The sequence below is a fragment of the Symphalangus syndactylus genome, chromosome 21, assembly GCF_028878055.3.
Source record: "Symphalangus syndactylus isolate Jambi chromosome 21, NHGRI_mSymSyn1-v2.1_pri, whole genome shotgun sequence".
NCBI lineage: Eukaryota > Metazoa > Chordata > Mammalia > Primates > Hylobatidae > Symphalangus > Symphalangus syndactylus.
In genome coordinates, this window is record NC_072443.2 from 50,303,300 (window position 1) to 50,321,072 (window position 17,773).

Here is a 17,773-nt window from a genome sequence, read left to right on the forward strand (position 1 = left end):
GCAGGCATCTCACATGGTGAGAACAGGAGCCAAGGGCTGGGGAGGTGCCACACACTTAAACAACTAGATCTGGTGAAAACTTGCTCACTATAGTGAGGACAGCACCATGCCGTGAAGGATCTGCCCCATAACCCAAACATCTCCCATCAGGCCCCACGTCCAACACTGGGGATTACATTTCAACATGAGATTTGGGTGGGGACAAATACCCAAACTATATCAGGTACCTGTTCCTTTTTGAAATTAGTAAGTAATCTGTGGGGTGATGCTTTGCAAGTATGTGGGATATCCTGTTTCCAGCCTTTCATCCAATAATTTTCTGCCCATTGATGATTCTTGATTTGTTTTTTCAGTTCTTCTATTGTGGTAAAATATATATAAAATAAAATTTGCCATTTAAGTCATTTTTAAGTATACAGTTCATTGGCTTTAATTATAGTCACAGTGTTGTGCAACCATCACCACTCTCCTTTTCCAAGACTTTTTCATCATTGCAAACTCAAACTGTACCCATCAAACAAAAATTCCCCCTTTCCCATATCTTCGGTCCTGTCAACTACTCCATTCTACTCTGTCTCTATGAATTTCACTACGCTAGGGACCTTGTATAAGTGGAATCATAACAGTATTTGTCCTTTTGTGACTGGCTTATTTCACTTAACATAATGCCTTCAAGGTTTATCCGTGTTATAGCATGTGTCGGAATTTCTTTCCTTTTTAAAGCTAAACAATAGTCCATTGTATGGATAGACCACATTTATTCATCTGTTGATGGACACTTGAGTTGTTTCTACCTTTTGGCTATTGTGAGTAATGCTGCTGTGAACAAGAGAGTGCAAATATCTCTTCAAGACCCTGCTTTCAGTTCTTTTTTTTTTTCTCATTTGGAGGCAGGTCTTGCCCTGTCACCCAGGCTGGAGTGCAGTGTCACAATCATAGCTCACTGTAACTTCAAACTCCTGTGCTCAAGTGATCCTCCTGCCTCAGCCTCCTGAGTAGCTGGGACTACAGATGTGCAGCACCATGCCCACCTAATAAGAAACAAATTTGTAGAGAAAGGATCTTGCTGTGTTGCCCAGGTTGGTCTCTACCTCCTGGCAAGCAATCCTCCTGCCTTGGCCTCCCAAAGCATTAGGATTATAGGCATGAGCCACTGTGCCTTGCCAATATATATACACACACAGCCCCATAAGTAAAATTGTTGGATCATGGATTAATTTTGTTTTTAATATTTTTAGGAACTGCCTTACTGTTTTCTGTAGCAGCTGCACCATTTTACATTCTTACCAGTTTCTCCACATCTTGGAGATGAGAGGTCCAGCTTCTCCACATCTTTGTCTCCGTCTCCATCTTCACATGGCATTCTTCCCTTTGTGTCTGTCTCTGTGTCCAAATTTTCCTCTTCTTCAAAGGACACCAATTATATGACATTTAGGGCCCACCATAATACAGTATAACTTCATTTTAACTAATTACATCTGTAAAGAATGTAGTTATCTATTTCCAATTAAGCTCACATTCTGCACATCATAGCTCACTCCAGCCTCCAATGGCTGGGCTCAAGCAGTCCTCCTTCCTCAGTTTCTCAAGTGTCTGGGACTATAGGCATGCACCACCATGCCTGGCTAATTTTTTTATTTTTTAATAGGGACAGGGTCTTGCTATGTTGACCAGTCTGGTCTCAAACTGTTGGCTCAAGTGATCCTCCTGCCTTGGCCTCCTAAAGTGCTGGGATTACAAATGTGAGCCACCGCACCCAGTCCTGTCAATTCTTCTTTAAATGTTTGGTAGAATTCACCACTGAAGCCATCTGGTTCTGGACTTTTCCTTGTTGGGAGGTTTTTGATTACTGACTTTGATTACTCTTGTTAAAGTCTTTTGAAATGTTCTATTTATTCTTGAGTCAGTTTAGGTAATTTGTGTGTTTCTAAGAATTAGTCCTTTTCATCCAGGTTATCCAATGTGTTGGCATATATTTGTTTATAATTCTCCTTATGTCCTTTTTATTTCTGTAGAGTCATTAGTAATGTCCCTATTTTTATTTCTTATTTTAGGTATTTGTATTTGCTATCTTTTTTCTTTGTCAGTCTTGCTAAAGGCTTGTCAATTTTGTTGATCTTTTAAAAGAACCAATTTTGACTTCATTGATTATCTTTTGTTTTTCTATTCTCTGCTTCATTTATCTCCACTCTAATAATCTTTATTATTTCCTTCCTTTTGCCAGTTTGGTTTTAGTTTACTCTTTTTCTAGTTCTTTAAGGTATAAACCTAGGTTATTAGTTTGAGATCTTTCTTGTAATGTAAGATGTATGCTATAAATTTCCCCTTGAGCACTGCTTTCCCTCTATCTCATAAGTTTTGGTATGTTGTGTTTTTGTTTTCATCCATTTCAAGTTATATCCTAATTTCCTTGTCTGTTTTCTTCTTTGATAAATTGGTTGTTAAGTATGTAATTTCCACAATATTTGTGAATTTTTCAGTTTTCTTTCTCATTGATTTCTATCTTCATTCCATTGTGACTGGAGAAGATACTTCTTATGATGTCCATCTTCTAAATTTGTTGAAGCTTGTTTTGTGCCCAATATATGGTCTATGTGGAGTGTTCTACATATGTCTATTAAGTCTCATTAGTTTATAGTATTGTTCAAGTCCTCTGTTTTCTTATTAATCTGCTGTCAAATTGTTCTGTTTATTATTGAGAATAGGGTATTGAAATCTTGAACTGTTATCTTAGAACTATTTGTCCCTTTTATTTTATGAATGTTTGTTTCCTATACTTTGGAGCTCTGTTTTTCAGTGCGTGTATATTTATACTTGATATAACTTCTTGATGAATTGACCCTTTTATTAATGTGTATCCTTTTTTGTTTCTTGTGACTATTTTCTACTTAAAGTCTACTTTATTTCGCATATTATTGTAGCCACCCAGCTCTTTTAGTTATTTTGCATACTTTCAGTTCCAACCTATGTGCCTTCGGATCTAACGTAATTTTCTTGTAGACAGCTTATGTATCCATTCTGCCAATCTCTGCCTTTTGATTGGAGTGTTTAATACATTTACATTTAAAGTAATTATTGAGAACGAAGGACTTTTGCCATTTTTGCTATTTGTATAGCTTTTATTGTCCCTCAGTCCTTCCATTTCTGCCTTCTTTTGTATGTAGTTGATTTTTCTAATTTAGTTAACTGATTTGATTCCCTTCTGCTTTCTTCCTTTCCTTTCCTTTCTCCTTCTTCCTTTCCCCTTTCCTCTTTCTCCTTTTTCTTTTCCCTTTTCCTTTCCTTTTTTCCTCTCCTTCCTTTCCTTCCCCTCCCCTCCCTTTCCCTCTTCTCCCATTTTTTTCCCCTCTTCTCCCTCCCCCTCCTCTTTCAACAAGGTTGTGCTCTGTTGTCCAGGCTGCAGTACAGTGGCGTGATCATAGCTCACTGTAATCTCAAACTTCTGGGCTCACACAAGCCTGCCTCAGCCTCCTAAGTACCTAGGCCTACAGATGTTTGCCACCATGCCCAACTATTGTTTTTGTTTGTTTATTTATTTGTATTTTTTTAAAGATGGGGTCTTGTTATGTTGTCCAGGCTAGTCTTGAACTCCTGGCCTCAAGTGATCCTCTTGCCTTGGCCTCCCAAAGTGCTGGGCTTACAAGCATGAACTACCGCACTCAGCCTCATTTCTTTAGCGTATATTCTTCAGATACTTTCTTTGTGTTTACAGTGGGGATTACAGTTAACATCCAAAATTTCTAACAATCCAGTGGAATTAATATCAGTTTAACTTAAAATCTCTGCCAATTCATGGAGACAGAAAGTAGAATAGAAGTTACCAGAGTCTATGGGAGAGGAGGATGAGGAATTATGGTTTAACCAGTAAAGAGCTTTTGTGTGGGATGATGCAAAAGTTTTGGAAATAGATAGTGGTGGTAGTTACTCAGCATTTTGGATGTACATAATGCTGAAATTGTGTGCTTTACAATGGTTAAAAATGGAATATTTTATGTATATTTTACCACAGTGAATAAAGCTAAAAACAACTAACTCTGCTCCTATATAGCTCTGCTCCCCTATTTATGTTATTGTCACAAATTATATTTTTATACCTTGTGTCCCAGTAATATAGATTTATAATTTTTTTGTTTTTTAGACAATTATGTTGTTTATTTAAAATGTTTACTCCAAGAAATACACACACATATATATACATACATATATATGTATAAAATAATACAATTATAGCACTAAACCAGGCACCTTCAACCAAATCACAACCTTCTCTTTGATTCCCCTTCATGCTAATCCTCTTTCAAATTCTTTTTCCTGAGCTGGAAGACCAGTCAGATACCCGGGGGGTCAGCACCAAGCACGTTCCCAGCTGGGCAACTGTGTACCTTTCTCTAGGAATACATGACGCCCTTCCCCCCAATTCCTTGTTTTAAAGGATTTAACCCATTAGGAAGTTCATTTTTCAATCTAAGCCAAAGGGAGGTGCGGGACAAGGCAGTCGTCACTTCAAAGGCCCCTTTCCTGCTCCAGTCCCTGGCTAGGGTTCTAGAAGAGGCTGGCTGCCAGGTTTACGTGAGGCCGCCGGAAGATCTAAGTCCAGCTCTGCCCAGGGCGTCTCCTGCAAAGGCTGGGACCTCAGGTGCTGCGTCCTCAACCCTCTCGGTGACCACGACTCAAAGGAGAGACCTCAAGGATTCCAGGAGCACAGGTGCCTGGGCTGCGTTCCAGGAAAGAGACCTGTCCAGGGAAACGGATCAGGCTGTCGCATGGAAGCTTGAGTTAGAGATGGTGGTTTTGGGGTGATATGGACAAATTAGATTAGTTTAGCAAAGCTCTGAAGTGGCAGAAGCTTCTCCCCTGGACTACTGGTTGAACACAGAACAAGAGATGCACGTGGCATCTCTAAGACTAAGTCTTAGAGAGGTACAGGCCAGTCTCCTCCCATAGGGCCTTGGGACTGGCGGGACAGACATTGCTACGTGCCCTCCAAGGGCAGGAGTCACAGTAAGGAGTGACTGGGGTGGAAAATAGGGAAAAAAGCAACAACAACTAGATCATTTTTGGCATTTTAACATGGAGACAGTGACATGTGGTAACAATAGCAAATGCAAAAAACAACAACAACAAAAAAACTTGAAGAGACCAATATTTAACTTTCCCATCCACCCAGTTCTCACGTTTAAGTTCTATTCTCATCTCCCCCATAAGCACCACTGAATTAAATATCTATTTTAAAGTACCCAAACCAGTCCAGACCCTCTGGAAACCAAGAGCCCCAGCCAGAGCTGTCGCCTCTCTTGGGTCCAGGCAAGAGGAGTGTTCCAGGAAAGGTACCTCATAACTCACTCAGCACAGCGAGCTCGGGCACAGGCACTTGACGGGGACGCTGGTGGCAGTCACAGCATCCGTGCTGACACGCAAGGAAGGACATTCTTTGGTAACCTCAAATATTTGGTACCAGAGCCAAGCAAACGTGACTAAAGAGAGCTGGGTCAGCAGAACAGTACCCCGAGTCTCAGTAACAGGACGGCCTGTGCGAGGCAGGATCCAGGTAGGGGAGAAAAGGAGACCAAAGCACAAGGCGATCAAGGCTGGTACAGAAAGGGCTGATCCTTCTTGCAAGGACTGGAGAATGCACTTGACTGCTGGCTGATCAATCTCTAATTGGTGAGTGCATGTGACAAGGCTCAGCCCTGGCTCCACAGGGAACCACCTCTGCCCCACCCCCAAGTCCCCAGGGTTCCACCATCACCTGATTTTCATTTGGACTTCTTTAACAGCTCAAGTAGATATAAATGGCTAAATACAGACTCCCAATCCCCCTCCAGGGGGACACAGCAGATTATAGGCAGCCAAGGGGAGAAATAGAACCAACACCAGCTTAGGCCAATCTGCAAGAAAAAGCAGGAAAGGGGGACCCGGATGTTTCCGAAGCACGCGAGCATGATTTTGGATGGAGGCAGGCCGGTGACTTTGCCTGGCTGCTGCTGGTTCCTGTAAGGGACATTTTTTCTGATTAAATGGCGATTCCTCTTCTGTGTAGCATCCGCTTGGATCACAATGCTAATTATAACTGGAAAGGGGTCTTTTGGGGAGTGTATTCAGGAGAGGAAGAAAGAAAAAAACTTAAAAAAAAAACCTAGATTGCTGAAAGTTTCTGCCTCTTGTAGGAATGGTAAGTCAACTATCAGCAAGTATTTTAATTCGACATTAAGGTGAAAAAAACATACTTTGGAAAGCGTACAGAAAAAAAGGTAAATATTGGATCACTTGTAAAATGGAATCTTATGGAGTCTAAACAAAAATGCACCTTCGGTCAGCTTTTGCTTTTTTAAATACCTCGTTTGACTTCACATCCCAGTGCACATGGAAATGACAGCTGCCACAAGAGGTGTAGAGTTGAAGAAGTCTCTGGGAGCATCAAAGGGTTCAGCAGTTGTATTCTGGCAGTTTCTTGATCTTCTCTTTCATGGTCTCACTTTTGTCTTTTGCTATCACCACAGAGTGTGAGTAGCCCATGGTGACCTTCTCTGAGAAAATGCCATCCAGAGTGTTCACCTCCTGGGCGGCAGTGGAAAACTTGGGCTTGTGGTCCCATAGCCCAGTTCCCCAAAGGTCGGTGATGGGCCCCACCTGATGGTGCTCTCTCGTTGGTGGCCACAATGATGGTCCTCTTCCCACAAGCCAGGCTCCGGATTCTCCAGCCACAGAGGTCCTGCACTGCTTTCGGGTATGTGGTAGATTCACAGGAGGTGTTGGTGGCCCCCCAGAAAAACAGACCACCCACTTCACTGATGACAAAGGAGCAGGTGTAACTGGCATAGATCTGGGATGCCCCATGCCCAGGGAAGTCAAACAGCTTCAGCAGGTGGGGGACCATCTCATCCTTCTGCTCTGTGTGGCCCAGCCGGCCATAGCCACCGAAGCCCCAGAAGACTCACTTCTGGGGGTCCAGGACCAGTGTGTGGTTAGCGCCACAGGCTACGTCTCACACAGCTACATTTGGTACAGGCAGGATCTGCCTCGATGAAGATGGCCACTCACTGGGGAACTAGTCTGTAGTTGTACTCTATCCGCTGTGCCCAGGCGATGAACTTCCCATTCGAGTTGTGTCCCAGCTGACCATATTCATGGCACCCAAAGAAATAGAGTTTTCCTTTGCAGTCCATTATGCTGAATTCAGCCCCACAGGCCATTTTAGTAATTGGCTGGCCATTGTACATTATCTATGCGGGGCTAGGGATAGTGTCTATCAGGTTGCCAAGGTCCATCTGCCCCATCTTGTTCTCCCCAAACGCAAACACGGAGCCCGTTTCCATCAAGGCCAAGGTGTAGTTCTGCCCACATGCCGCAGACATGATCACTTCGTGGCCGAGACCCTTGATGAGTCTGGGGGCTTCTACTCTTTTGGTGTCACCATGTCCCAGCTGCCCTTTCTCATTCCTAGATTTCCAAAGAATCTTTCCTGACTTTTCCTCCCATGCTTGTTAGGTGCTCTCTTTTCTGTCCAGACCATGATTTTCCCACCAGGCACCTGTGTGTTGTTAGCTTACCCAAAGCATTTTCTATTTTTTATTTCTATTTATTTATTTTCAACATTTAGGTTCAGGGGTGCTTGCGAAGGTTTATTATATAGGTAAACTGCATGTCACAGGGGTTTTGTGTACTAATAATTTCATCATCCAGATAATTAGCCTAATACCCAAAGGATATTTTTTCTGATTCTCTCCGTCTTCCTACCTTCCATCCTCAAGTGGGCCCCAGTGTCTGTTGTTCCCCTCCTAGTATCCAAGTGTTTTCATTGTTTAGCTCCCACTTGTGAGAACATGCAGCCTTTGGTTTACTGTTCCTGTGTTAGTTTGCTTAGGATAATGGCCTCCAACTCCATCTATGTTGCCACAACGGACACGATCTCATTCTTTTTTATGTCTGCATAGTATTCCATGGTGTACATGCACCACATTTTGTTTATCCAGTGTACCATTGATGAGTATTTAGGTTGATGCCATATCTTTCCTATTGTGAGTAGTGCTGCAGTGAACATATGTGATATGGTTTGGGTCTGTGTCCCCACCCAAATCTCATGTCGAATTGTAATCCCCAGTGTTGGAGGTGGGGCCTAGTGGGCAGTGATTGGATCGTGGGGGTAGATTTCTCATGCATGGTTTAGCACCATTCCCTTAGTGCTGTTTGTGTGATAGTGAGTTCTTGTGAGATCTGTTTATTTAAAAGTGTGTAGCACCTCCCCTAACCTCTCTCTCTGTCGCTCCTGCTTCTGCCCTGTAAGACAGCTGTTCCCTCTTTGCCTTACATCGTGATTGGAAACTTCCTGAGGTCTCTGCAGAAGCAGAAGCCACTATGCTTCCTGTACAGCCATGCACAGGAAGAACTTGTTCTTCTTGTGTACCTTTTCATCCTGTGCAGCAGAACTGCGAGCCAGTTAAACCATTTTTCTTTATAAACTACCCAGTCTCAGTTATTTCTTTACAATAGTGCAAGAACGGACTGATACAATATGTGTGTGTGTGTCTTTATGGCAGAAGAATTTATATTCCTTTGGGTATATACCCAATAATGAGATTGCTGGATTGAATGATAGTTCAATTTTAAGTTCTTTGGGGAATCTCGCCACATTGTTTTCCACAGAGGCTGAAGTAATTTACATTCCCACAGCAGTGTCTATAAGCATTCCCTTTTCTCCACAACCTCGCCAACATCTATTATTTTTTGACTTTTTAATAATATTCTGACTGGTGTAAGATGGTATCTCATTTTGATTTTGATTTGCATTTCTCTAATGCTTAGTGATGTTGACCATTTTTTCATATGCTCATTGGCTGCATGTATGTCCTTTGCCCACTTCTTAATGGGTTTTTTTTTTTTTTGCTTATTAATTTGCTTAAGTTTCTTATAGATTCTAGGTGTTAGATCTCTGTCAGATGTATAGTTTGCAAATATTTTCTCCCATTTTGTAGGTTGCATGTTTACTCTGTTGATAGTTTCATTTGCTCTGCAGAAGTTCTTTAGTTTAATTAGATCCCATTTGCCAATTTTTGTTTTTGTTGCAATTGCTTTTGGTGTCTTTGTTGTGAAATATTTGCCAGGTCTTATGTTCAGAATGGTATCTTCCAGTGTTTTATAGTTCTAGGTTTTACATTTAAATATTTAATCCATCTTGAGTTGATTTTATATGTATTGTAAGGTAGGGGTTCAGTATCACTCTTCTGCATATAGCTAGCCAGTTATCACAGCACCATTTATTGAGTAGGGAGTCTTTTCCTCATTGCTGGTTTTGTCAAAGATTAGATGATTCTTAGGTATGTGGCATTACCTCTGGGTTCTCTATTCTGTTCCACTGGTCTGTGTGTCTGTTTTTGTACCAATACTCTGCCGTTTTGTTTACTGTAGCCCTGTAGTATAGTTTGAAGTTGGGTAACATGATGTCTCCCGCTTTGTTCTTTTTGCTTAGGATTGCCTTGGCTATTTGGGCTCTTTTTTTCTTTCGTTTTTTTGAGACGGAGTCTCATTCTGTTGCCCACGCTGGAGTGCAATGGTGCGATCTTGGCTCACTGCAATCTCTGCCTCCCAGTTCAAACGATTCTCCTGCCTCAGTCTCCCAAGTAGCTGGGATTACAGACCTGTGCCACCACTCCTAGCTAATTTTTTTTGTGCTTTTAGTAGAGATGGGGTTTTGCCATGTTGGCCAGGCTAGTCTTGAACTCCTGACCTCCAGTGATCTGCCCAGCTTGGCCTCCCAAAGTGCTGAGATTACAGGCATGAGCCACCACACCTGGCCCGGGCTCTTTTTTGAATATGAGTTCAATATGAATTTTAAAATAGTTTTTCCTAATTCTGTGAAGAATGTCATTGGTAATTTGATAGGAATAGCATTGAATCTGTAAATTGCTTTGGGCAGTATGGCCATTTTAATGATACTAGTTTTTTTTATCCATGAGCATAGAATGTTTTTCCATTTGTTTGTGTCATCTCTGATTTCTTTGAGCCATGTTTTGTTTTGTTTTGTAATTCTCATTGTAGATATTTTTTACCTCCTTGGTTACGTGTATTCCAAGGTATTTTATTCTTTTTATGGCTATTGTGAATGGGATTGTGCTCTTGATTTGGCTCTTGGCGTGGATGTTGTTGGTGTATATTAATGCTACTGATTTTTATATGTTGCTTTTGTATCCTGAAACTTTGCTGAAGTTGTTTATCAGATCAGGGAGCTTTGGGCAGAGACTAGATATAGAATCATGTCGTCTGCAAATAGGGATAATTTGACTTTCTCTTTTCCTGTTTGGATGCTGTTTATTCTTTCTTTTGCCTGATTGCTCTGGCCAGGATTTCCAATAATATGTTGAATAGAAGTGGTCAGAAAGGACATTCTTGTCTTGTGCCAGTTTTCAAGGGCAACGCTTCCAGCTTTTGCCCATACAATATGATGTTGGATGTGGATTTGTCATAGATAGCTCTTATTTTCAAGTATGCTCCTTCAATGCCTAACTTATTGAGGGTTTTTGACATGAAGCGATGTTGAATTTTATAGGAAACCTTTTCTGCATCTATTGAGATGGTCATGTGGTTTTGTTTTTAGTTCAGTGAATGGGTCGAATCACATTTATTGATATGCATATGTTGAACCAACCTTGCATCCCAGGGATAAAGCCTACTTGATCATGATGGATTAGCTTTTTTATGTGCTACTGGATTTGGTTTGCTAGTATTTTGTTTAGGATTTTTGCATCTGTGTTTATCAAGGATATTGTGCTGAAGCTTTCTCTTTTTGTTGTGTCTCTGCCAGGTTTTTGGCATCAAGATGATGCTGGCCTCATTGAATGAGTTGTGGAAAAGTCCCTCCTCCTCAATTTTTTGAAATAGTTTCAGTAGGAATGGTACCAACTATTCTTTATAAATCTGGAAGAATTCAGCTGTGAATCCATTTGGTCTTGAGCTTTTTTTAGTTGGTAGGGTTTTTATTACTAATTCAATTTTGGAACTTGTTATTGGTCTGTTCAGGGATTCAATTTCTTTCTGGTTTAGTCCTGGGAGGTTGTATGTGTCCAGGAATTTATCCACTTCTTCTAGATTTTCTAGTTTCTTTGCATAGAGTTGTTTGTAGTAGTCTCTGACAGTTTTCTCTATTTCTGTGGGGTCAGTGGTAATGTACCCTTTGTTATTTCTTTTTTTCTTTTTTTTTTTTTTTTGAGATGGAGTCTTGCTGTCACCAGATTGGAGTGCAGTGGCGTGATCTCGGCTCACTGCAACCTCCGCCTCCCAGGTTCAAGCGATTCCCCTGCCTCAGCCTCCTGAGTAGCTGGGACTACAGGCACGCACCACCATGCCTGGCTAATTTTTTGTATTTTAGTAGAGACGGGGTTTCACCATATTGGCCAGGATGGTCTTGATCTCCTGACCTCGTGATCTTGATCCGCCCACCTTGGCCTCCCAAAGTACTGGGCTTACAGGCATGAGCCACCGCGTCTGGCCCCCTAAAGGGGGGTTGTCCTCTCTTATTTTCTTTATTAGTCTAGCTAGTGGTCTGTCTTACTTATTTTTTCAAATAACCAACTCCTGGGTTTGTTGATATTTCGTATGGTTTTTAATGTCTCAATTTCTTTCAATTCAGCTCTGATTTAGGTTAATTTTTGTCTTCCAGCTTTGGGGCTGTTTTGCTCTTGCTTCTTCTAGATTGTGATTTAGGTTGTTAATTGGGGATCTTTCTAAGTTTTTGATGTGGGTATCCAGTGCTATAAACTGCCCTCTTAACACTGCCTTAGCTATGTCCTGAGAGATTCTGGTATGTTGTGTCTTTGTTCTCATTAGTTTCAAATAATTTCTTGTTTTCTTCCTTAATTTCATTACTTACCGAAAAGTCATTCTGTATGTGCCATGTGGCAATATGAAGCTGTTTTTGGGTGGAGAGTTCTGTAGATGTATATTAGGTCCATTTGGTCAAGTGTTGAGTCCAGGTCTTGAGTATCTTTGTTAATTGTCTGCCTCAGTGGTCTCTCTAATACTGTCCGTGGGGTGTTGAAATCTACCCCTACTGTTATGTAGGAACGTTAGTCTCTTCATAGGTTTTTTGTTTTTTGAGATAGAGTCTTGCTCTGTCACCCAGGCTGGAGTGTAGTGGCGCGATCTCGGCTCACTGCAAGCTCCGCCTCCTGGGTTCACGCCATTCTCCTGCCTCAGCCTCCCGAGTAGCTGGGACTACAGGTGCCCGCAACCATGCCCGGCTAATTTTTTGTATTTTTAGTAGAGATGGGGTTTCACCGTGTTAGCCAGGATGGTATTGGTCTCCTGACCTCGTGATCTCCCTGCCTCAGCCTCCCAAAGTGCTGGAATTACAGGCATGGTCATAGGTCTTTAAGAACTTCCCTTATGAACCTGGGTGCTCCTGTGTTGGGTATATATACATTTAGGATAGTTAGGTCTTCTTGTTAAATTGAACTCTTTACCATTGTGTAATGCCCTTTATCTTTTTTATCTTTGTTGGTTTAAAGTCTGTTTTCTCTTAGATTAGGATTACAACTCCTGCTATTTTTTGTTTTCCATTTGCTTGGTAGATTTTTCTGTATTCCTTTATTTTGAGCCTGTGGATGTCATTGCATGTGAGATGGGTCTCTTGAAGACAGCATTTTCATTGGGTCTTCTTTATCCAGCTTGCCACTCTGTACCTTTTAATGGGGTATTTAGCCCAATTATGTTCAAGGTTAGTATTGATATGTGCGAATTTGAACTTGTCATCATGTTATTAGCTGTTTATTCAGATTTGTTTGTGTGGTTGCTTCATAGTGTCACTGGTCTATGTACTTTGGTGTGTTTTTGTAGTGGCCAGTAACAGTCTTTCCTTTCAATATTTGGTGCTCCTTTCAGGACCTCTGGTAAGGCAGTTCTGGTGGTAATGAATTCCCTCAGCATTTGCTTGTCGGAAAAGGATCTTATTTCTCCTTTATTTGTGAAGCTTAGTTTGGCTGGATATGAAATTCTTGGTTAGACTTTTTTTTTTTTTCTTAAAGAATGCTGAATATAGGGCCCCAATCTCTTCTGGCTTGCAAGGTTTCTGCAGAAAGATCTGCTGCTAGCCTGATGGGGTTCCCTTTGTAGGTGACCTGCCCTTTCTCTCTAACTGCCTTTAACATTTTGACCTTGGAGAATCTGATGTTTATATGTCTTGGGGACAGTCTTCTTGTGTAATGTCTTGCAGGTGTTTTCTCCCTGCAGTATTTCCAAGTAACACCTGCCCTTTTCCAGCCTTAGTTCTGAGTTAGGTGAAAGGGAGAAGTGCTTTGCATCAGTCCTTCAGGCAGCCGTCAGACAGGTTAGAACAGATGCACACAATAATTTACGAATAATACCTGCCCTGCTCCCTGTGGATCCAAGGACCAGAGTCTCACATTGGGAATGTGGCTACAACTGAGCCATGACAGGGATAGAGCAAAGGCAAGTAAAAACACCAGAAAGTTTTCCTGCTGTTTTCAAGTGGCCTTTTTCTTTATTCAGCATTCCCTTGCTTGTTTTAAACTTTGGACTATTTTTCAGAGCTTTGGGAAAGTTGGTTCTGACAGTTTCTGCTTTTTTTTTTTTTTTTTTGAGACAGTCTCAGAGTCGCCCAGGTGAAGTGCAGTGGCATGATCTTGGCTCACTGCAACCTCTGCCTCCCAGGTTCAAGCAATTCTCCTGCCTCAGCCTTCCAAGTAGCTGGGATTAAAGGCACACACTGTCATGCCCAGCTAATTTTTTGTATTTTAGTAGAGATGGGGTTTCACTGTGTTGCCCAGGCTGGTCGTGAACACCTGAGCTCAGGCAATCCTCCTGCCTTGGCCTCCCAAAGTGCTGGGATTATAGGTGTGAGCCACTGTGCCCGGCATCTGTATGTTTTTCTATATTTCTGTGGGAGGATGAGAGCTTGGAGCTGCCTGTCCCACCATTTTTCTTTTCTTTGATGATTCTTGTCTGAATCACTATGCTAGTGGTTATAAAATGATGATTTTATATTTCTGTAATGTCTTCTATATTTACTAGTTGGCATTCTATTTAAGAGTTTTATTTCCTGTTTATTAGTACTGATATGATTCAGATATTTTAATAGCATATTTTAAAATATAACTTATTGAGGTTTAATATATACACAATAAAATTCACACGTTAAGTGCTCAGGTTGGTGACTTTGCTGAGTGTAACATGTAACAACCATATAATAACCACCTCAGTCAAGATACAGAGCCTGTTCAGCTTCCCAAAAAGTTCTCTTATGCCCCTTTGCAAAGGCTTTCTTAAGACTTTTTTTTGTAAATTACAAATTTGTAATTTTGTAAATTACAAATGGATAGTAGAGAGAGGGCCCATATATCTTTCATTATATTTCCCTCAGAAGTTATATCTTGTGTAAATATCATACAATATCAAAACCATAAAATTGGCATTGGTACATTGTATATGTGTAGTTCTGTGTCGTTTTATTACTTGTAAATTCCTGGAACCACGACTTCGTGCTCCCCACTAGGCCTCTCTCTGATACCGCCCTGGCTGGGACGGGGAAGGGCACCTGCTTACTGCTCCCCAAGTGATCTCCACCAACAGGGAAGGCCTCACCACGCTTGGGTGGTAGTCAGAGATCCACCACCCTTGCTCTTCTCTGACACCCTGGCAGGGAAGATGGGTTGAGGCATCTTGTTTTGTGAGGGTGGAAGTCCAGGGTCTCCAGTTGGCCTTTGCTGGTGAGGGTGGCAATGCAGCTATTTCCATGGTGTTAGGCTGGAGCAGTGTAGTTGTTATCTAAAAGTTTACTGTGTAAAAGTTGACTGTCTTGCTAAGCTGCTTCTTTCCTGGTCCTTTGGCTAGAAAGAGCTGGCTTTTCTGGGGGGCTTTCCTGGTTTATTCCCATTGGCATCCACTCCAGCACCCAGTCTGAGATAATGAGGCAAGAAGAAAACTCAGGGAATCCACTGTCCTATCGTTCTGGGTCCTGAGGCCCCTAGCCACACTGCCTTCTTGTATCTACTTTTCAGAACCTTTTTATACCTGCTTTGTGTATGTGATGTCCAGGGTTTTTAGCTGTATTTGCAGAGGCAATAGGAAGAAGTGAATCTACTCTTGCAGTGTCTTATTTTTTTACCTAAATTTTAAAGATTTGGTTCACATTATCATCAGATTTTCCTCCATAAGACAGTAATTCCAGTTTACGTTCCTACCAGCAGTGTCTGAGAGTGCCTGTGGCCAGCACTGAGTCCTAGCATCCTTTTCCATCTTGTTAATCTGACAGGCAGAAATGTGTGTCAGTGGTATTAATTTTTGTTTCTTTGGTTTCAAGTGGAGATTGAATATTTTTCATATATTTATGGGCCTGATTTTTCCCTCTCTTATGAATTGCTTCTTCATGTCCCGAGAGAGAATTTAAAATAGAAAGTGAAGAGTAATATGTTGCTGTATCAGTTAAGGCCTAGCCAGGAGAAACTACAGCAATTATTGGGGCAGAGAATGTGATTTCAAAAGTCAGTAACTAGGTACAAGGTTATTAACTAGGTTATTGAAAGGGTAAAAAGGGAACATTAAAGTATTATGGAGGTAGCAACCACGAGAAGCAGCTACCACCAGCTGTAGGGCTGAAGAATCAAAGGAAAGATGTTGCATTTACTAAAACTCTAGAGGTTAAGGAAAGTCCCCATGTAACTCAGAGCTTCATGGAGGGAGGGGCACCTCTTGGCTGGGGCTTTTATCTTCAAGGGTGGGGTATGATGAAGTTGCCTCTGCGGGTTTTGGAAAAACTGCAGGCTGAAATCAGCGGCTGCTCTGGGGCAGAACTGATCCGGTAAAGGAACCATGCTGGGGTCATGTTCCTCAGAACAAGAATGGAGAGGAAGCAGACAGGGTGCAGGTGCAGATTTCCTGTAGCGCTCCCTATTGGAGAGACTCTCGTGGAGCCACATGGCCAAGCAGGAGTGGGATTCACTGGGTGCCAGCCAGGCCCAGCATCATGGAGACCGGTGTGGAAGGTGAGCTGGGATCTGAAGTGGAAGAATGTGATGATCAGCTCAGCTACCATTCCTTTAGTAGGTGTTGCCTTGGGGTGAATGTGGAGTGGGAAACATGAATTGGCTGTGCCTCTGGTTGTCTTGGGTCTTCTTTAATAATTTCTCCATTAATAGTTTGAACATCTTGCTACAGTACATTTTAGTGTGAACATTGTTTTTGGTATAACATGGCTCCTAAATTACATTTTGCATATGGATGCTATCCTGGGTACTCTACGTCACTGCCTTTGTAGTATCATACAGAATTGGATATGAAGTTGTATATATGTACTTCACAGGGGAGACAGGGTTTTTCAAGAATAGTTCCGATTATGTCTGATGCTCTCTTTACTTTAGATCCTAATCTGCCTTACATTCTCTCAGCTCAGTAAAGTGAGGCTTCAGTTATATTCCAGTCAAGCTAGAGACCACCACCCGTGACCAGTCCTGCACACATCCCTCTTCTGACTTCCCTGTTTTTTGTCCTGTTTGGATTGATTCTGAATTCCTAAGGATTGGGACCATATTTATCTTATGCATAGGACCTTGAGGGCACTTAGTAGTTGCTTAACAAATATTTGTCAAATATTGATAGCAACAACAGCAATCATATTTACTTTATATATAATCACTTAATTCGCATATCAACTCTGAGTAGTTGTTACCATATTCAATTCTGAGGTGAATTTTTTTCTTATAACATCTTTGAATTAGGGATACATTTTATAACCAGTGACATAACTAACATCATTTTTTTTCTTAGTGGTAATGGAATAATGGTTCATGTTATAATCGATGGTGTCTTAGATTCAATTACATATGGTGTTATTCCCACTTTATAGGAAACTGGGACACAAAGAGACAAAGTGACTTGCCCCAGGCCACACTGCTAGAAAGTGCCAGAGCTGTGGGTGAAGGCCTGGCCTCTAGTTTGAGGGTCCTCCTCTTCATCATTGCCTGCCTGCCTCTCTATGCCTTTGAGCCAGCCCACCTGTCTCAGTCTCTTCCACCATCTGTGTCTAGCTCAGACTTCACCTGCCACACCAGCCATTCTCGTCCCATGCTACTCTGCCAGTCAGCTGTCATTTCTTCTCCCCTCCCTTGAAACCCATAACATTTCTTTATGATATTTATTTTATCTGGTTTTCTATGTTTTTATTTAATGGATTTGTCTTTTCCAAGGTATTCAGACTTCAAATCAGCTTGTAAGGAAGAAATCATACATGGTCAAAACTACCCAGGCATACATTTTAGGAAGGAAGACTGGTTAGGTTTGGGTTTGCAGTTCAGTACGCTCAGTTTTTTTTCTTCTACATTAGGCAAATCACTATTTCAGCATCAGATCAGCCCCAGGTCATTAGTTACCAAATCAATAGTTATTTCAGCACCAAATCAGAACCACATGAAATAGTCGCTTGTGTTTTGGGGCCATGTTACAGGAAAAATGCTAATCTTCAACATTGAACGAGCTTGTTAAGTGTAACAAGATACCCTCTAGGCGACACACAGAATTGAGGCAGACTGCAGGAGGCACCTCTTCTGCTTAGATAAGCACTGCCACACTGCATACTTCCCACTCTGGGGCTCAGCCTGCATGGCCATAGGTGGCAGCCCTGTGGCAGGCACGTTGAGCTCCTTTCCAAGGCATTTGCTCATTGAGAGGAATGGCAATTGTTCTCCATTTTCAAAGCTTAAAGAAAACTGGTTTTATTTTAACAGCTTTATTAAGATATAATTCACTTACCGTATGTCTCCCATTCAAA

At 41.7% G+C, this 17,773-nt stretch overlaps 1 protein-coding gene and 1 pseudogene across 8 annotated transcripts in view; one reads left to right on the forward strand and one right to left on the reverse strand.

Annotated features, from left to right (window-relative positions):
* The window catches only part of CHCHD6 (coiled-coil-helix-coiled-coil-helix domain containing 6), a 250,023-nt gene that overhangs the window by 56,107 nt on the left and 176,143 nt on the right, over nucleotides 1–17,773 (forward strand). The window lies entirely within an intron of this gene.
* LOC129471675 (protein RCC2-like) overlaps nucleotides 6,276–17,773 on the reverse strand; it is a 77,972-nt pseudogene continuing 66,474 nt past the window's right edge.